The following is an 18,031-nucleotide window of genomic DNA, read 5'->3' as shown; positions in this document are numbered from 1 at the left end:
GCCAACAATACATGGCCTACTGTCCCGCGTCCTCACAGTTGTCCCTATGAAAACGGTACCTCACATGTGTGGGTGCACCTACCTGGGCGCCAAGGGGAAAGCCTAAAACACAGGTAACCCCAAGTCTGTTTCGACACCTGAATTTAACACTTTCTCCAGACAAGCACAACATACAGATATGGGCCTTGGGTGTCAAAGCCACCAAGGAAAACAGGGAACCCCATGATTTTCCAAAACGAGGACACCCGTGGGAATCCGCAGAGGTATGATTTGCGCAAATCGGCCCAGAATTTATTACCCGGACACCCCTGCAAATTACGAAATGTGGAGAAAAAAATGCATTTTCCGCACATTTCACTCGGCGCACCCATCAAAACATGCCACCAACAACACATGGCCTATCATCCCGCTTTCGCACAGGCGTCCCGATGAAAACCGTACCTCGCATGTGTGGGTGCACCTACCTGGGCGCCAAGGGGAAAGCCTAAAACACAGGTAACCCCAAGTCTGTTTCGACACCTGAATTTAACACTTTCTCCAGACAACCACAACATACAGATATGGGGTCGGGTGTCCAAGCCACCAAGGAAAACAGAGAACCCCATGCATTTCCAAAAAGAGGACACCCGTGGGGATCCTCAGAGGTATGATTTACGCAAATCGGCCCAGAATTTTTTACCCAGACACCCCCGCAAATTCTGAAATGTGGGAAAAAAAAGCATTTTCCACACATTTCACTCGGCGCACCCTTCGAAACACACTGCCAACAACACATGGCCAACCGTTGCGTGTTCTCACAGGTGTCCCCATGAAATTGGCACCTCACATGTGTGGGTGCACCTACCTGGGCGCCAAGGGGAAAGCCTAAAACACAGGTAACCCCAAGTCTGTTTCGACACCTGAATGTGACACTTTCTCCAGACAAGCACAACATACAGATATGGGCCTCGGGTGTCCAAGCCACCAAAGAAAACAGGGAACCCCCATGCATTTCCGAAGAAAAGAGGACACCCGTGGGAACCCGCAGAGGTATGATTTGCGCACATCGGCCCAGAATTTATTACCCAGACACCCCCGCAAATTCTGAAATGTGGGAAAAACATGCATTTTCCGCACATTTCACTAGGCGCAACCTTCGAAACACGCTGCCAACAACACATGGCCTACTGTCCTGCGTTCTCACAGTTGTCCCTATGAAAACGGTACCTCACATGTGTGGGTGCACCTACCTGGGCGCCAAGGGGAAAGCCTAAAACACAGGTAACCCCAAGTCTGTTTCGACACCTGAATTTAACACTTTCTCCAGACAAGCACAACATACAGATATGGGGTCGGGTGTCCAAGCCACCAAGGAAAACAGAGAACCCCATGCATTTCCAAAAAGAGGACACCCGTGGGGATCCTCAGAGGTATGATTTACGCAAATCGGCCCAGAATTTTTTACCCAGACACCCCCGCAAATTCTGAAATGTGGGAAAAAAAAGCATTTTCCACACATTTCACTCGGCGCACCCTTCGAAACACACTGCCAACAACACATGGCCAACCGTTGCGCGTTCTCACAGGTGTCCCGATGAAATTGGCACCTCACATGTGTGGGTGCACCTACCTGGGCGCCAAGGGGAAAGCCTAAAACACAGGTAACCCCAAGCCTGTTTCGACACCTGAATGTGACACTTTCTCCAGACAAGCACAACATACAGATATGGGCCTCGGGTGTCCAAGCCACCAAAGAAAACAGGGAACCCCCATGCATTTCCGAAGAAAAGAGGACACCCGTGGGAACCCGCAGAGGTATGATTTGCGCACATCGGCCCAGAATTTATTACCCAGACACCCCCGCAAATTCTGAAATGTGGGAAAAAAATGCATTTTCCGCACATTTCACTAGGTGCAACCTTCGAAACACGCTGCCAACAACACATGACCTACTGTCCCGCGTTCTCACAGTTGTCCCTATGAAAACGGTACCTCACATGTGTGGGTGCACCTACCTGGGCGCCAAGGGGAAAGCCTAAAACACAGGTAACCCCAAGTCTGTTTCAACACCTGAATTTAACACTTTCTCCAGACAAGCACAACATACAGATATGGGCCTCGGGTGTCAAAGCCACCAAGGAAAACAGGGAACCCCATGATTTTCCAAAACGAGGACACCCGTGGGAATCCGCAGAGGTATGATTTGCGCAAATCGGCCCAAAATTTATTGCCCAGACACCCCTGAAAATTACGAAATGTGGAGAAAAAAATGCATTTTCCGCACATTTCACTCGGCGCACCAATCAAAACACGCCGCCAACAACACATGGCCTACCAGCCCGCTTTTGCACAGGCGTCCCGATGAAAACCGTACCTCGCATGTGTGGGTGCACCTACCAGGGCGCCAAGGGGAAAGCCTAAAACACAGGTAACCCCAAGTCTGTTTCGACACCTGAATTTGACACTTTATCCAGACAAGCACAACATACAGATATGGGCCTCGGGTGTCCAAGCCATGAAGGAAAACAGGGAATCCCATGCATTTCTGAAAATAGGAGACCCGTGGGAATCCGCAGAGGTATGATATGCGCAAATCGGCCCGAAATGTATTACCCTGACACCCCCCAAAGTTCAAAATGTGGGGAAAAAAAATGCATTTTCCTCACATTTCACTCGGCGCACCCATCGAAACACGCCGCCAACAACACATGGCCTACCGTCCCACGTTCTCACAGGTGTCCCGATGAAAACAGTACCTCACATGTGTGGGTGCACATACCTGGGCGCCAAGGGGAAAGCCTAAAACACAGGTAACCCCAAGTCTGTTTCGACACCTGAATTTGACACTTTCTCCAGACAATCACAACATACAGATATGGGCCTTGGGTGTCGAAGCCACCAAGGAAAACAGGGAACCCCATGCATTTTTGAAAAGAAGACACCTGTGGGAATCTAAAGAGGTATGATTTGCGCAAATCGGCCCAAAATCTATTACCCAGACACCCCCGCAAAGTCCGAAATGTGGGGAACAAAATGCATTTTCCGCACATTTCATTCGGCGCACCATTCGAAACACACTGCCAACAACACATGGCCTACCGTCCCGCGTTCCTACAGGTGTCCCAATGAAAACGGTACCTCACATGTGTGGATGCACCTACCTGGGCGCCAAGGGGAAAGCCTAAAACACAGGTAACCCCAAGTCTGTTTCGACACCTGAATTTGACACTTTCTCCAGACAATCACAACATACAGATATGGGCCTCGGGTGTGCAAGCCACCAAGGAAAACAGGAAACAGGGAACCCCATGTATTTCCGAAAAGAGGACGCCTGTGGGAATCCACAGAGGTATGATTTGCGCACATCGGCCCAGAATTTTTTACCCAGACACCCCCGCAAATTCTGAAATGTGGTAAAAAAATGCATTTTCCACACATTTCACTCAACACACCCATCGAAGCACGCCGCCAACAAATGGCCTACCGTCCTGCGTTCCCACTTTTGTCTCGATGAAAACGGTACCTCACATGTGTTTGTGCACCTACCTGGGCGCCAAGGGGAAAGCCTAAAACACAGGTAACCCCAAGTCTGTTTCGACACTTGAATTTGACACTTTCTCCAGACAAGCACAACATACAGATATGGGCCTCGGGTGTCCAAGCCATCAAGGAGAACAGGGAACCCCATGCATTTTCCAAAAGAGGACACACATAGGATTCGACAGAGTTATGATTTGTGCAAATCGGCCCAGAATTTATTACCCAGACACCCCTGCAACGTCAGAAATGTGGGGAAAAAAATGCATTTTCCGCACATTTCTCTCGGCGCACCGATCGAAACACGCTGCCAACAACACATGGCCTACCGTCCCACATTCCTACAGGTGTCCCGATGAAAACGGTACCCCACCTACTTGGGCGCCAAGGGGAAAGCCTAAAACACAGGTAACCCCAAGTCTGTTTCGACACCTGAATTTGACACTTTATCCAGACAAGTACAACATACAGATATGGGCCTTGGGTGTCCAGGCCACGAAGGAAAACAAGGAACCCCAGGCATTTCTGAAAATAGGACACCCGTGGGAATCTGCAGATGTATGATTTGCACAAATCGGCCCAGAATGTATTACCCTGACACCCCCGCAAAGTCCAAAATGTGGGGAAAAAAATGCATTTTCCGCACATTTCACTCAGCGCACACATTAAAACACGCTGTCAACAACACATGGCCTACCCTCCCACGTTCCCACAGGTGTCCCGATGAAAACGTTACCTCACATGTGTGGGTGCACTTACCTGGGCGCCAAGGGGAAAGCCTAAAACACAGGTAACCCCAATTCTGTTTCGTTCCTGAATTTGACACTTTCTCCAGACAAGCACAACATACACATATGGGCCTCGGGTATCCAGGCAACCAAGGAAAACCCGGAACCTCATGCATTTCCGAAAAGAGGACACCCGTGGTAATCCGCAGAGGTATGATTTGCGCAAATCGGCCCAGAATTTATTACCCAGATACCCCTGCAAATTCTGAAATGTGGGAGAAAAAAAATTCATTTTCCGCACATTTCACTCGGCAAACCCATCGAAACACACCGCCAACAACACATGGACTACCGTCCCGCGTTCCCACACGTGTCCCGATGAAAACGGTACCTCACATGTGTGGGTGCACCTACCTGGGCGCCAAGGGGAAAGCTTAAAACACAGGTAACCCCGGGTCTGTTTCGACGCCTGAATTTGACACTTTCTCCAGACAAGCACAACATACAGATATGGGGTCGGGTGTCCAAGCCACCAAGGAAAACAGAGAACCCCATGCATTTCCGAAAAGAGGACACCCGTGGGGATCCACAGAGGTATGATTTCCGCAAATCTGCCCAGAATTTTTTACCCAGACAACCCCGCAAATTCTGAAATGTGGGAAAAAAATGCATTTTCCGCACATTTCACTCGGCGCACCCTTCAAAACACGCTGCCAACAACACATGGCCTACCGTCCCACGTTCTCACAGGTGTCCTGATGAAAACGGTACCTCACATGTGTGGGTGCACCTACCTGGGCGCCAAGGGGAAAGCCTAAAACACAGGTAACCCCGAGTCTGTTTCGACACTTGAATTTGACACTTTCTCCAGACAAGCAAAACATACAGATATGGGGTCGGGTGTCCAAGCCACCAAGGAAAACAGAGAACCACATGCATTTCCGAAAAGAGGACACCCGTGGGGATCCACAGAGGTATGATTTACGCAAATCGGCCAAGAATTTTTTACCCAGACACCCCCGCAAATTCTGAAATGTGGGAAAAAAATGCTTTTTCCGCACATTTCACTAGGCGCAACCTTCGAAACACGCCGCCAACAATACATGGCCTACTGTCCCGCGTCCTCACAGTTGTCCCTATGAAAACGGTACCTCACATGTGTGGGTGCACCTACCTGGGCGCCAAGGGGAAAGCCTAAAACACAGGTAACCCCAAGTCTGTTTCGACACTTGAATTTGACACTTTCTCCAGACAAGCACAACATACAGATATGGGCCTCGGGTGTCCAAGCCATCAAGGAGAACAGGGAACCCCATGCATTTTCCAAAAGAGGACACACATAGGATTCGACAGAGTTATGATTTGTGCAAATCGGCCCAGAATTTATTACCCAGACACCCCTGCAACGTCAGAAATGTGGGGAAAAAAATGCATTTTCCGCACATTTCTCTCGGCGCACCGATCGAAACACGCTGCCAACAACACATGGCCTACCGTCCCACATTCCTACAGGTGTCCCGATGAAAACGGTACCCCACCTACTTGGGCGCCAAGGGGAAAGCCTAAAACACAGGTAACCCCAAGTCTGTTTCGACACCTGAATTTGACACTTTATCCAGACAAGTACAACATACAGATATGGGCCTTGGGTGTCCAGGCCACGAAGGAAAACAAGGAACCCCAGGCATTTCTGAAAATAGGACACCCGTGGGAATCTGCAGATGTATGATTTGCACAAATCGGCCCAGAATGTATTACCCTGACACCCCCGCAAAGTCCAAAATGTGGGGAAAAAAATGCATTTTCCGCACATTTCACTCAGCGCACACATTAAAACACGCTGTCAACAACACATGGCCTACCCTCCCACGTTCCCACAGGTGTCCCGATGAAAACGTTACCTCACATGTGTGGGTGCACTTACCTGGGCGCCAAGGGGAAAGCCTAAAACACAGGTAACCCCAATTCTGTTTCGTTCCTGAATTTGACACTTTCTCCAGACAAGCACAACATACACATATGGGCCTCGGGTATCCAGGCAACCAAGGAAAACCCGGAACCTCATGCATTTCCGAAAAGAGGACACCCGTGGTAATCCGCAGAGGTATGATTTGCGCAAATCGGCCCAGAATTTATTACCCAGATACCCCTGCAAATTCTGAAATGTGGGAGAAAAAAAATTCATTTTCCGCACATTTCACTCGGCAAACCCATCGAAACACACCGCCAACAACACATGGACTACCGTCCCGCGTTCCCACACGTGTCCCGATGAAAACGGTACCTCACATGTGTGGGTGCACCTACCTGGGCGCCAAGGGGAAAGCTTAAAACACAGGTAACCCCGGGTCTGTTTCGACGCCTGAATTTGACACTTTCTCCAGACAAGCACAACATACAGATATGGGGTCGGGTGTCCAAGCCACCAAGGAAAACAGAGAACCCCATGCATTTCCGAAAAGAGGACACCCGTGGGGATCCACAGAGGTATGATTTCCGCAAATCTGCCCAGAATTTTTTACCCAGACAACCCCGCAAATTCTGAAATGTGGGAAAAAAATGCATTTTCCGCACATTTCACTCGGCGCACCCTTCAAAACACGCTGCCAACAACACATGGCCTACCGTCCCACGTTCTCACAGGTGTCCTGATGAAAACGGTACCTCACATGTGTGGGTGCACCTACCTGGGCGCCAAGGGGAAAGCCTAAAACACAGGTAACCCCGAGTCTGTTTCGACACTTGAATTTGACACTTTCTCCAGACAAGCAAAACATACAGATATGGGGTCGGGTGTCCAAGCCACCAAGGAAAACAGAGAACCACATGCATTTCCGAAAAGAGGACACCCGTGGGGATCCACAGAGGTATGATTTACGCAAATCGGCCAAGAATTTTTTACCCAGACACCCCCGCAAATTCTGAAATGTGGGAAAAAAATGCTTTTTCCGCACATTTCACTAGGCGCAACCTTCGAAACACGCCGCCAACAATACATGGCCTACTGTCCCGCGTCCTCACAGTTGTCCCTATGAAAACGGTACCTCACATGTGTGGGTGCACCTACCTGGGCGCCAAGGGGAAAGCCTAAAACACAGGTAACCCCAAGTCTGTTTCGACACCTGAATTTAACACTTTCTCCAGACAAGCACAACATACAGATATGGGCCTTGGGTGTCAAAGCCACCAAGGAAAACAGGGAACCCCATGATTTTCCAAAACGAGGACACCCGTGGGAATCCGCAGAGGTATGATTTCCGCAAATCTGCCTAGAATTTTTTACCCAGACACCCCCGCAAATTCTGAAATGTGGGAAAAAAATGCATTTTCTGCACATTTCACTCGGCGCACCCTTCAAAACACGCTGCCAACAACACATGGCCTACTGTCCCGCGTTCTCACAGTTGTCCCTATGAAAACGGTACCTCACATGTGTGGGTGCACCTACCTGGGCGCCAAGGGGAAAGCCTAAAACACAGGTAACCCCGAGTCTGTTTCGACACTTGAATTTGACACTTTCTCCAGACAAGCAAAACATACAGATATGGGGTCGGGTGTCCAAGCCACCAAGGAAAACAGAGAACCACATGCATTTCCGAAAAGAGGACACCCGTGGGGATCCACAGAGGTATGATTTACGCAAATCGGCCCAGAATTTTTTACCCAGACACCCCCGCAAATTCTGAAATGTGGGAAAAAAATGCTTTTTCCGCACATTTCACTAGGCGCAACCTTCGAAACACGCTGCCAACAATACATGGCCTACTGTCCCGCGTCCTCACAGTTGTCCCAATGAAAACGGTACCTCACATGTGTGGGTGCACCTACCTGGGCGCCAAGGGGAAAGCCTAAAACACAGGTAACCCCAAGTCTGTTTCGACACCTGAATTTAACACTTTCTCCAGACAACCACAACATACAGATATGGGGTCGGGTGTCCAAGCCACCAAGGAAAACAGAGAACCCCATGCATTTCCAAAAAGAGGACACCCGTGGGGATCCTCAGAGGTATGATTTACGCAAATCGGCCCAGAATTTTTTACCCAGACACCCCCGCAAATTCTGAAATGTGGGAAAAAAAAGCATTTTCCACACATTTCACTCGGCGCACCCTTCGAAACACACTGCCAACAACACATGGCCAACCGTTGCGTGTTCTCACAGGTGTCCCCATGAAATTGGCACCTCACATGTGTGGGTGCACCTACCTGGGCGCCAAGGGGAAAGCCTAAAACACAGGTAACCCCAAGTCTGTTTCGACACCTGAATGTGACACTTTCTCCAGACAAGCACAACATACAGATATGGGCCTCGGGTGTCCAAGCCACCAAAGAAAACAGGGAACCCCCATGCATTTCCGAAGAAAAGAGGACACCCGTGGGAACCCGCAGAGGTATGATTTGCGCACATCGGCCCAGAATTTATTACCCAGACACCCCCGCAAATTCTGAAATGTGGGAAAAAAATGCATTTTCCGCACATTTCACTAGGTGCAACCTTCGAAACACGCTGCCAACAACACATGACCTACTGTCCCGCGTTCTCACAGTTGTCCCTATGAAAACGGTACCTCACATGTGTGGGTGCACCTACCTGGGCGCCAAGGGGAAAGCCTAAAACACAGGTAACCCCAAGTCTGTTTCAACACCTGAATTTAACACTTTCTCCAGACAAGCACAACATACAGATATGGGCCTCGGGTGTCAAAGCCACCAAGGAAAACAGGGAACCCCATGATTTTCCAAAACGAGGACACCCGTGGGAATCCGCAGAGGTATGATTTGCGCAAATCGGCCCAAAATTTATTGCCCAGACACCCCTGAAAATTACGAAATGTGGAGAAAAAAATGCATTTTCCGCACATTTCACTCGGCGCACCAATCAAAACACGCCGCCAACAACACATGGCCTACCAGCCCGCTTTTGCACAGGCGTCCCGATGAAAACCGTACCTCGCATGTGTGGGTGCACCTACCAGGGCGCCAAGGGGAAAGCCTAAAACACAGGTAACCCCAAGTCTGTTTCGACACCTGAATTTGACACTTTATCCAGACAAGCACAACATACAGATATGGGCCTCGGGTGTCCAAGCCATGAAGGAAAACAGGGAATCCCATGCATTTCTGAAAATAGGAGACCCGTGGGAATCCGCAGAGGTATGATATGCGCAAATCGGCCCGAAATGTATTACCCTGACTCCCCCCAAAGTTCAAAATGTGGGGAAAAAAAATGCATTTTCCTCACATTTCACTCGGCGCACCCATCGAAACACGCCGCCAACAACACATGGCCTACCGTCCCACGTTCTCACAGGTGTCCCGATGAAAACAGTACCTCACATGTGTGGGTGCACATACCTGGGCGCCAAGGGGAAAGCCTAAAACACAGGTAACCCCAAGTCTGTTTCGACACCTGAATTTGACACTTTCTCCAGACAATCACAACATACAGATATGGGCCTTGGGTGTCGAAGCCACCAAGGAAAACAGGGAACCCCATGCATTTTTGAAAAGAAGACACCTGTGGGAATCCAAAGAGGTATGATTTGCGCAAATCGGCCAAAAATCTATTACCCAGACACCCCCGCAAAGTCCGAAATGTGGGGAACAAAATGCATTTTCCGCACATTTCATTCGGCGCACCATTCGAAACACACTGCCAACAACACATGGCCTACCGTCCCGCGTTCCTACAGGTGTCCCAATGAAAACGGTACCTCACATGTGTGGATGCACCTACCTGGGCGCCAAGGGGAAAGCCTAAAACACAGGTAACCCCAAGTCTGTTTCGACACCTGAATTTGACACTTTCTCCAGACAATCACAACATACAGATATGGGCCTCGGGTGTGCAAGCCACCAAGGAAAACAGGAAACAGGGAACCCCATGTATTTCCGAAAAGAGGACGCCTGTGGGAATCCACAGAGGTATGATTTGCGCACATCGGCCCAGAATTTTTTACCCAGACACCCCTGCAAAGTCCAAAATGTGGAGAAAAAAATGCATTTCCTGCACATTTCACTCGGCGCACCCATCGAAACACGCCGCCAACAACACGGCCTACCATCTCGCGTTCCCACAGGTTTCCCGATGAAAACGGTACCTCACATGTGTGGGTGCACCTACCTGGGCGCCAAGGGGAAAGCCTAAAACACAGATAACCCCGAGTCTGTTTCGACGCCTGAATTTGACACTTTCTCCAGACAAGCACAACATACAGATATGGGGTCGGGTGTCCAAGCCACCAAGGAAAACCTCATGCATTTCCAAAAAGAGGACACCCGTGGGGATACACAGAGGTATGATTTACGCAAATCGGCCCAGAATTTTTTACCCAGACACCCCCGCAAATTCTGAAATGTGGTAAAAAAATGCATTTTCCACACATTTCACTCAACACACCCATCGAAGCACGCCGCCAACAAATGGCCTACCGTCCTGCGTTCCCACTTTTGTCTCGATGAAAACGGTACCTCACATGTGTTTGTGCACCTACCTGGGCGCCAAGGGGAAAGCCTAAAACACAGGTAACCCCAAGTCTGTTTCGACACTTGAATTTGACACTTTCTCCAGACAAGCACAACATACAGATATGGGCCTCGGGTGTCCAAGCCACCAAGGAGAACAGGGAACCCCATGCATTTTCCAAAAGAGGACACACATGGGATTCCACAGAGTTATGATTTGTGCAAATCGGCCCAGAATTTATTACCCAGACACCCCTGCAACGTCCGAAATGTGGGGAAAAAAATGCATTTTCCGCACATTTCTCTCGGCGCACCGATCGAAACACGCTGCCAACAACACATGGCCTACCGTCCCACATTCCTACAGGTGTCCCGATGAAAACGGTACCCCACCTACTTGGGCGCCAAGGGGAAAGCCTAAAACACAGGTAACCCCAAGTCTGTTTCGACACTTGAATTTGACACTTTCTCCAGACAAGTACAACATACAGATATGGGCCTTGGGTGTCCAGGCCACGAAGGAAAACAGGGAACCCCAGGCATTTCTGAAAATAGGACACCTGTGGGAATCTGCAGATGTATGATTTGCACAAATCGGCCCAGAATGTATTACCCTGACACCCCCGCAAAGTCCAAAATGTGGGGAAAATAATGCATTTTCCGCACATTTCACTCAGCGCACACATTAAAACACGCTGTCAACAACACATGGCCTACCCTCCCACGTTCCCACAGGTGTCCCGATGAAAACGTTACCTCACATGTGTGGGTGCACTTACCTGGGCGCCTAGGGGAAAGCCTAAAACACAGGTAACCCCAAGTCTGTTTCGTTCCTGAATTTGACACTTTCTCCAGACAAGCACAACATACACATATGGGCCTCGGGTATCCAGGCAACCAAGGAAAACCCGGAACCTCATGCATTTCCGAAAAGAGGACACCCGTGGTAATCCGCAGAGGTATGATTTGCGCAAATCGGCCCAGAATTTATTACCCTGATACCCCTGCAAATTCTGAAATGTGGGAGAAAAAAAATTCATTTTCCGCACATTTCACTCGGCAAACCCATCGAAACACACCGCCAACAACACATGGCCTACCGTCCCGCGTTCCCACAGGTGTCCCGATGAAAACGGTACCTCACATGTGTGGGTGCACCTACCTGGGCACCAAGGGGAAAGCCTAAAACACAGGTAACCCCGGGTCTGTTTCGACGCCTGAATTTGACACTTTCTCCAGACAAGCACAACATACAGATATGGGGTCGGGTGTCCAAGCCACCAAGGAAATCAGAGAACCCCATGCATTTCCGAAAAGAGGACACCCGTGGGGATCCACAGAGGTATGATTTCCGCAAATCTGCCCAGAATTTTTTACCCAGACAACCCCGCAAATTCTGAAATGTGGGAAAAAAATGCATTTTCCGCACATTTCACTCGGCGCACCCTTCAAAACACGCTGCCAACAACACATGGCCTACCGTCCCACGTTCCCACAGGTGTCCCGATGAAAACGGTACTTCACATGTGTGGGTGCACCTACCTGGGAGCCAAGGGGAAAGCCTAAAACACAGGTAACCCCGAGTCTGTTTCGACGCCTGAATTTGACACTTTCTCCAGACAAGCACAACATACAGATATGGGGTCGGGTGTCCAAGCCACCAAGGAAAACAGAGAACCCCATGCATTTCCGAAAAGAGGACACCCGTGGGGATCCACAGAGGTATGATTTCCGCAAATCTGCCCAGAATTTTTTACCCAGACAACCCCGCAAATTCTGAAATGTGGGAAAAAAATGCATTTTCCGCACATTTCACTCGGCGCACCCTTCAAAACACGCTGCCAACAACACATGGCCTACCGTCCCACGTTCTCACAGGTGTCCCGATGAAAACGGTACCTCACATGTGTGGGTGCACCTACCTGGGCGCCAAGGGGAAAGCCTAAAACACAGGTAACCCCAAGTCTGTTTCGACACCTGAATTTAACACTTTCTCCAGACAAGCACAACATACAGATATGGGCCTTGGGTGTCCAAGCCACCAAGGAAAACAGGGAACCCCATGTATTTCCGAAAAGAGGACACACATGGGAATCCGCAGAGGTATTAAGTGCGCAAATCGGCCCAGAATTAATTACCCAGACACCCTGCAAAGTCTGAAATGTGGTAAAAAAAATGCATTTTCCGCACATTTCACTCAGCGCACCCATCGAAGCACGCCGCCAACAAATGGCCTACCGTCCTGCGTTCCCACAGGTGTCCCGATGAAAACGGTACCTCACATGTGTGGGTGCACCTACCTGGGCACCAAGGGGAAAGCCTAAAACACAGGTAACCGCAAGTCTGTTTCGACACCTGAATTTGACACTTTCTCCAGACAAGCACAACATAGCCACCAAAGAAAACAGGGAAGTCTGTTTCGACACCTGAATTTAACACTTTCTCCAGACAAGCACAACATACAGATATGGGCCTCAGGTGTCCAAGCCACCAAGGAAAACAGGGAACCCCATGCATTTCCGAAAAGAGGACACACATGGGAATCCACAGAGGTATGAAGTGCGCAAATCGGCCCAGAATTTATTACCCAGACACCCCCGCAAAGTCCAAAATGTGGGGAGAAAAACGCATTTTCCGCACATTTCACTCAGCGCATACATCGAAACACGCCGTTAACAACACATGGCCTACCGTCCCGCATTCCCACAGGTGTCTCGATGTAAATGATACCTCACATGTGTGGGTGCACCTACCTGGGCACCAAGGGGAAAGCCTAAAACACAGATAACCCCAAGTCTGTTTCGACACTTGAATTTGACACTTTCTCCAGACAAGAAAAACAAACAGATATGGGCCTCGGGTGTCCAAGCCACCAAGGAAAACAGGGAACCCCATGCATTTCCGAAAAGAGGACACACGTGGGAATCCGCAGAGGTATAATTTGTGCAAATCGGCCCAGAATTTATTACCCAGACACCCCTGCAAAATCCGAAATGAGGGGAAAAAAATGCATTTTCCACACATTTCACTCGGCGCACAGATTGAAACACACTGCCAAAAACACATGGCCTACCGTCCCACATTCCCACAGGTGTCCCGATGAAAACGGTACCCCACCTACCTGGGCGCCAAGGGGAAAGCCTAAAACACAGGTTACCCCAAGTCTGTTTCGACACCTGAATTTGACACTTTATCCAGACAAGCACAACATACAGATATGGGCCTCGGGTGTCCAAGCCATGAAGGAAAACAGGGAACCCCATGCATTTCTGAAAATAGGACACCCGTGGGAATCCGCAGAGGTATGATTTGCGCAAATCGGCCCAGAATGTATTACCCTGACACCCCCCAAAGTCCAAAATGTGGGGAAAAAAATGCATTTTCCGCACATTTCACTCGGCGCACTCATCGAAACACGCCGCCAACAACACATGGCCTAGCGTCCCACGTTCTCACAGGTGTGCCGATGAAAACGGTACCTCACATGTGTGGGTGCACCTACCTGGGCGCCAAGGGGAAAGCCTAAAACACAGGTAACCCCAAGTCTGTTTCGACACCTGAATTTGACACTTTCTCCAGACAATCACAACATACAGATATGGGCCTCGGGTGTCCAAGCCACCAAGGAAAACAGGGAACCCCATGATTTTCCAAAACGAGGACTCCCTTGAGAATCCGTAGAGGTATGAAGTGCGCAAATCGGCCCAGAATGTATTACCCAGAAACCCTGCAAAGTCCGAAATGTGGTAAAAAAATGCATTTTCCGCACATTTCACTCAGCGCACCCATCGAAGCACGCCGCCAACAAATGACCTACCGTCCTGCGTTCCCACTTTTGTCCTGATGAAAACAGTACCTCACATGTGTGGGTGCACCTACCTGGGCACCAAGGAGAAAGCCTAAAACACAGGTAACCCCAAGTCTGTTTCGACACCTGAATTTGATACTTTCTCCAGACAAGCACAACATAGCCACCAAAGAAAACAGGGAACCCCCATGCATTTCCGAAAAGAGGACACCCGTGGGAATCCGCAGAAGTATGATTTGCGCAAATCGGCCCAGAATTTATTACCCAGACATCCCCGCAAATTCCAAAATGTGGGGAAAAAAATGCATTTTCTGCACATTTCACTCAGCGCACCCATCGAAACACGCCGCCAACAACACATGGCCTACAGTCTCGCGTTCCCACAGGTGTCCCGATGAAAACGTTACCTCACATGTGAGGGTGCACCTACCTGGGCTACAAGGGGAAAGCCTAAAACACAGGTAACCCCAAGTCTGTTTCGTACCCGAATTTGTGTCACTCCTCCGCCAGTCCGTAGGTCTCACTGGTGTCTTTGGAATGGTTGGCGCTGGTGCCGCCGTTAGAATATTCTGTTCTAGCCCTCTTATGTCCTGGTTAACGGTCTAGTCTTTTCTTGTCTGTCTTGTTTTCCTATTTAGCCCCGCCTCCGCTTCCGGTTCCGTGCGTTGCAACTTTGCCTTTTCGGTTTGTTGCCGTGCTCCGCTCCGCTTCCGACTACATTGTTTCCTTTGCCCTTTCTCCCGTTACTTAGCCCTTCTCGCTCTTTCCCGCTTCTCTTTGGACTTGGCGGCGGTTTTCTTTTTCCGCTCGCTCCTCCATCTCCTCCCTTTTTCTTCTCCTCCCTCTCTCCCTTTCTCTCCTTCTCGGTTTTCCCTGTTTCTGCCTTTCCGTTTCCCTCTTCTCTCCGTTGTCTGGTTCACCAGTTTCACTTCAGCGTTCCCACTCCTCGGGCCGAGCTGCAGGGTAAAGTTCGGGTGCCTTCCTTGACGGGTTGTTTACTCCACGCTGCCATTCCAGACGTGCCTGCCTGCTACACTCTCCAGACTTCCTTGTCTTCAGTGTACTCTCAGCTGCATCCACGCCTCTTGGGTCATTCGTCCTGGGACACCTTGCCACTCCATCCATTCCATTGAGCATCAGAACCGGAACGAATCCTGCCTACCTGTATCGCACAGACACAGATCCGCTAGAAGAGGTTTTTTTTAAGCTGTTGCTTTTTTTCCTCTTCTTGTGTTTTCTGCTGAGGAGGGGTCCCCGGCTTCCCTGTTTACCAGGGAATCGGGGTGGCTTCCTACCGCGGAAGACCATTTCTCTTCACAAAAAAAAGAAGACCAAAAGAAAGCCCCGTCAACGCGGAAGCTCCTCTGAAGAAACAGGTGAGGAGGAAGGGGAGGTGGACTTGGACATAACTGATATACAGCCCGTTACAGCAGAGTTTGACAGTTTGCAACGCCAAAAAGACCAGATCATGGCATCTCCAGAACAAGTCCAGGAACTCCTTTCCGCAGTCCACAACTTGACTCAAGAATTACAGGCTGTCAAGGCCGAGAACACTGCCCACAGACAGAGAGTCGATCACTATGAACAGTCTTGTAGCGATTTACCCCCCATGCCGCTGTCTTGTGGCAAATACGATGGGTCTCCCCATAAATTCAAGGAATTCATGGAAGCATGCATAATCCACTTTACATTTAGACCACAGACATATGCCACGGATCAGTCCCGCATTGGGTTTCTGGTCTCTAACTTAACTGGGAATGCTTTATCCTGGGCAGCCCCTCTTGTGACTAGTGCTAGTCCATTGTTGCAGGACTATTCCGGATTCATTGCCCAGTAGCCCAGTTTAAAACGGCCTTCGAAAGACAGGAGATGGCCGTGGTCACCAGTGAGCAACTCTTGGATATACGTCAAGGTAATTCTGATTTACTGTCCTATATTTCACGCTTCAAAAGGGTGGCTGCTGACGCAGGTTGGCAAGAAAACGCACAATTCACCATTTTTCGTCGGGGACTAAGAGAGGACTTAAAGGATGAACTAGCAAGGGTTCCAAGGCTACACCTAGTGACCTTTGGTCCACAGTCCTCCAGTTGGACTTCCGTCTATCTGAAAGGCGTTCGGAGCGCTGAAAGAACCAAGGATTTCTTATTCCACTGGAACCTAACGCGTCCATCTCCACTCCCACCTGTCAAAGTAAGGAAAGTAAGGAAGAACCTATGCAAATTGGGACAACCAGAGGACCACTTTCTCCGGAAGAACGCAAGCGGCGCAGGAACAACAATCTGTGCATGTATTGTGGGTCGAATCAACATATCCTGAGGGATTGCCCTGATGTGCCTCCCCGATGGTCGGGAAACGCAACCCCTCGGAACTAGTAGGGACAAGTTACCGAGGGGGGTTCCCAAGTCCCTATGTGTCGCTGTCTATCTCTCCAGCCTACACCACCGAGGATAACCGGCTCATGGTAATAACGGTCCAGTTGTGTCTCCCAAGTCAGACCTGTGATCCGTTGGCCCTGCTGGACTGTGGGGCAGCAGAATGCTTTATGGACTTTGTGTGGGCAGACAAGACCGGCATCGGTAGGCTGGAAAAAGAAGAAGACCAAAAGGTGGAGGGAGTCGACGGAAAGCCGCTGAGTTCTGGTCTCATCACCCATACCACCTCATCACTGGTAATGAAGATTCTCCACCACACCGAGTCAATTCAATTTGACCTTATCAGGGCGGCTCACTTTCCCATTATCCTGGGAGTGTCATGGCTAAGAAAGCACAATCCACTTATTGACTGGAAGAGGAACCAGCTTTCGTTCTCTTCTGAGTTTTGTCGGCAATCCTGTTCCTCAATTATTCAGCAAGCCACGGTCCACACCCTTCCAGATCCTTCCATAACTAGGGAGGTTTTGAAGATTAACAATATACCCAAGGAGTTTGGTCAATACCAGAAGGTATTTCAGGATGGAGCCCCTCAAGAGTTACCTCCCCATAGGCCGGAGGATTGTGCCATTAATCTGACTCCAAATGCCATTGTTCCTTTCGGGCGCATGTTCTCCCTGTCCTTACGGGAGAAAGAGGTGCTTAAAGAATACCTGGATTCTAATCTCCAACACGGCCTCATCCGTCATTCCCACTCTCCTGACGGGGCATCCCTGTTTTTCGTTCCCGAAAAGGGATCGAGCGAACTGAGACCTTGTATAGACTATAGGGGACTTAATCAGGTTACCATCAGGGATCGGTATCCCATGCCCCTAATCAAAGACATCCTGGAGGCTGTACAAAGAGCCAAGATATTCTCCAAGATTGACCTCAGAAGAGCTTACCATCTGCTACGTATACACACCGGAGATGAGTGGAAGACGTTCCGCACACCATTCGGTCACTTCGAGTATTGTGTGATGCCGTTTTGTTTAGTGAATGCTCCTTCAGTGTTTCAGCGTTTTATGGACCGCACATTTTTGGATCTCCTGTTCCATTGTACCATCATCTACCTAGATGACATCTTGGTTTTTTCCAAGGATA

This window comes from Ambystoma mexicanum, chromosome 11 (genome assembly GCF_040938575.1).
Source record: "Ambystoma mexicanum isolate Mex_15411 chromosome 11, UKY_AmexF1_1, whole genome shotgun sequence".
NCBI lineage: Eukaryota > Metazoa > Chordata > Amphibia > Caudata > Ambystomatidae > Ambystoma > Ambystoma mexicanum.
Note: the sequence above shows the minus strand (reverse complement) of the source record.